Source organism: Phoenix dactylifera, unplaced genomic scaffold (assembly GCF_009389715.1).
Source record: "Phoenix dactylifera cultivar Barhee BC4 unplaced genomic scaffold, palm_55x_up_171113_PBpolish2nd_filt_p 000644F, whole genome shotgun sequence".
NCBI classification, from domain to species: domain Eukaryota; kingdom Viridiplantae; phylum Streptophyta; class Magnoliopsida; order Arecales; family Arecaceae; genus Phoenix; species Phoenix dactylifera.
The window spans coordinates 7,471-11,545 of record NW_024068035.1 but is presented as its reverse complement, the minus strand read 5'-3'; positions in this window follow the sequence as shown (position 1 = coordinate 11,545).

Below are 4,075 nucleotides of genomic sequence, written 5' to 3'. Positions count from 1 at the left end.
CAGTACTTTGTTCTCTAACAAGTACTTGCATAATCACTCCAGTGTCTCTACAACGTGGACTCGAGACTCGTCCATCTGACTATGTGATCTGTGTACTAATCTCAGCGGATCGATCACCAGCCCTCATGATGGATCCATCGATCAGGAGCATTTAGACATTAATCCCTAATGACATATGCCTCAAATTCTCAACTCCTTTGAGAATATGTGTCATCATCTATTAATTTCTTGGACGATTCATGGATACATACAAAATATGAATGAAAAAGAAATTGCCCAATCTTATTTATTAATAAGAGTCAAATTATAAATTTGTGCCTCAGATTACAAATATGCGTCAGCCACGTTGGCTTTTAGGGCATACTTCTAACAATCTCCCACTTGCACTAAAACCAATCAAACATGTATTTAAGTCCCATTTTTTCAAGATGGACTTCTAATTTCTTCTGACTCAGCTGCTTGGTGAATGGATCCATCACGTTATCAGTGGAGTCTACTCACTGCACCTCTACATACTTCTTTTCGAGGTAGTCGTGAATTAGATGAAATCGTGATGCGATCCGATAGAATTTGATCCGTATCTCAAGATTCTTGACTCTTCTTGATTTCTGGAAGGATGGTTCCGACCTGATTGTAGACACAATTTCCGAAGATCCGTCCGTCAGATCGATCTCAATTTTGGATATGTTGTAGATCTCCGCGTTAGCTTTCCAGTAGTAGGTCGTGGGTCTAGAGAGGACGGGCTGATAATCCGATGGGATGGAGTTGTTTGTAGAGGCTGGAAGGGATCAAGGAGGAGAGGAAGAAGAGGGAGAAGGTGGCTGGCCTCTCGGGACAGAGGTGGTGCAGCCGGATGAAGGAGGGGGCGGCGGCTTTGGACGGCGGCCTAGGGAGAGGGGGAAGGCGTCGCAAGAAGAGAAGAGAGAAGGGAAGAGAGCTAGGGCAAAAGTCTTTCAATTAATTTTTGCATGTTGAAATAGGTGCTCACCACATCTATTTATAGGTGGCTACCTGACCCCTTAACTTGACTTGATCTAATTGAATTCAAGAAACAACTAAACCCAAAGCGACTCTAATAAAGGCCAAGTCGGCTAGCCCGAGCAAGGCTATGCTGAAATAAAATTAACATCAAGGACTCAAAAGCAGAAATAACCAAATGATTAAGTCCGAGGCGGTCTAGTGGATCCAACCGCATCACTCCACCACGCTTCCCTTAATCTTGTCCTCAAGGTCAGAAGTCAGAAAAACGATCAAGTATCTCAGTCTCAAACTCCCATGTGGCCTGAGGATAATAGTGGTATTTTGATGATTAATACAATAATCAAGAGTATGTTACAAGTTAATTCGATACATCATTTATAAGTCTGTCACTCTCAGTACATTAGTATAATAAGATAAAGATGCATTTCATTGTTTATATGGATGAATCTAACCTTAAGTTGCAGCAAAGTGTGATTGAGTCGACTCCGGCACATCAAGAAACCATCTGGCACACTTCTGGAAAAATGGCACGGATGAACAGTAGTTGGGTCGACCCAAGTAAAGAATGAGTCGACCCAATCCTCAAGCCTCAAGAAAACAGTTCTCTGGAAACCCTGAGAGGGTCGATCCAAATAAAACTTGAGTCGACCCAAACTTGAGTCGACCCCAAGTTAACATGAGTCGACCCAAAGGCAATGACATTCAAAAATAGGTTCTCTGGAAACTCTGAGAGGGTCGACCCAAGTGAAAGTTGAGTCGACCCAACTGAACCTTGAGTCGACCCAAAAAGATGTTGAGTCGACCCAAGTGAAGGAAGGCTGAAATGCAAGGTTCTGTGGTTCTGAGAGGGTCGACCCTAGTAAATGTTGAGTCGACCCAAGTGAAAGTTGGGTCGACCCCAGTAAAAGTTGAGTCGACCCAAGCACGGGCAGAAGCATAACGGCTAGTTCTGCAGAAGTACTTTTTGACCTTCCAACAGTGAGTAACGGCTAGTTTTTGAATTCTCACCATTGGGGCTTGTCCAATGGATGAAGGAAACTATTTAAAGTGACACTATTCATCAGAGGAAAGAAACTTTTGCAAAATATCAAGGCTTACACAAGAAAGACAAGTGCCCTAATCTTCTTCATCCAAGTGCTTCATTCAAGAGTCAAAAAGAAAGTGGTTGAGCAGACTCCAAGAGATATCAAAAGCTCCATCCACCCTTGAAGAGTGAAGCATTCTTAACGAAGAAGAGAGAAGTCTCATCAAGCGATAACTATTCTCTAAACTCTTCCTTGTAGCTTATAAATGTTATATTTGCTCAACTAGGAGCTTCAAGTTTCTTCTTTCTTCTTTCTTCTTTCTTTTAGAGTATTTGGATGTAAATGTTTCATCTTAAACAATGGCAAGGAAGATCTAAGTAAATTTGATGCCAAGTCAGATGAAGGTATCTTCTTAGGATACTCCACATCTAGCAGGGCATATAGAGTGTTCAATAAAAGAACTCTTGTAGTCGAAGAGTCAGTTAATATCATATTTGATGAGTCTGATAATGAGTCTGCTAGGAAAGAAAATATTCTTGATGATGATGCAGGAATTATTAACTTTGAAAAATTAAATCTTGATGACGTGCCAATTCAAGACAAGAAAAATGATCGCGTGCCATCACAATCTCAAGACTTGGCAAAGGAATGGAGGTATGCATATGGACACCCTAAAGACTTAATCATTGGTGATCCATCTCAAGGGGTAAGAACTCGATCCTCTCTTAGAAATTTAAATGATTATCTTGCTTTTGTTTCACAGTTAGAACCTAAGACTTATGAAGAAGCTGAAAAAGATACCAATTGGATAAATGCTATGCAAGAAGAATTAAATCAATTCAAAAGAAGTAATGTATGGACATTAACTGAGAGACCAAAGCATAACTCTGTAATTGAAACAAAATGAATCTTTAGAAAAAAATTAGACGAAAATGGGGTAGTTATAAGAAATAAAGCTAGACTTGTAGCTAAGGGATACAATCAAAAAGAAGGGATAGATTTTGATGAAACATTTACTCCCGTAGCTAGATTAGAGGCTATTAGATTACTTCTAGCTTTTGCATGTTTCATGGATTTCAAATTGTATCAAATGGATGTAAAAAGTGCATTCTTAAACGGTTTTATAGAGGAAGAAGTATATCTAGAGCAACCTCCTGGTTTTGAGAATCATGAATTGCCAAATCATGTGTTTAGACTACATAAGGTATTATATGGATTGAAGCAAGCACCTAGGGCTTGGTATGATCGATTAAGCAAATTTCTACTAAATAATGACTTTAGTAGAGAAAATGTAGATAAAACACTTTTTCTCAAAAGAAAAGACGAAAATCTGCTAGTAGTACAAATATATGTAGATAACATAATCTTTGGTGCCACAAATGATAATCTTTGTAAAGAGTTTGCTAATTTAATGCACGGAGAATTCGAGATGAGTTTGATGGAAAAACTAAGTTTCTTTCTCGGATTACAAATCAAACAAACTAAAGAAGGTATCTTCATTCATCAAACTAAGTATACAAAGGAAATATTAAAGAAGTTTGGGAATGAAAATCACAAGAAAGTAGGCACTCCAATGAATCCTACTAGTAAGCTAGACAAAGATGAGAAAGAAAAGAGTATTGATATTAAGCTTTATAGAGGATTAATTGGATCCTTGCTCTACCTTACTGCTAGTAGACCAGACATCGTGTTTAGTGTAGGAATATGTGCTAGATACCAATCAGATCCTAAGGAGTCACATTTAAGTGCTGTTAAAAGAATCCTTAGATATTTAAGAGGAACTACAAACATAGGATTATGGTACTCGAGAGACTCCTGTCTAGATTTGCTTGCCTACTCAGATGCTGATTTTGCTGGATGCAAATTAGATAGGAAGAGCACTAGTGGAACATGTCAATTTTTAGGAAATAACTTAGTATCATGGTTTAGCAAAAAGCAGAATTCAGTAGCACTGTCGACGGCTGAAGCTGAATATATAGCTGCCGGCAGTTGCTGTGCTCAAGTACTATGGCTTAAGCAGCAACTAGAGGACTATGGAGTTAAACTAGATAACATTCCTATAAAGTGTG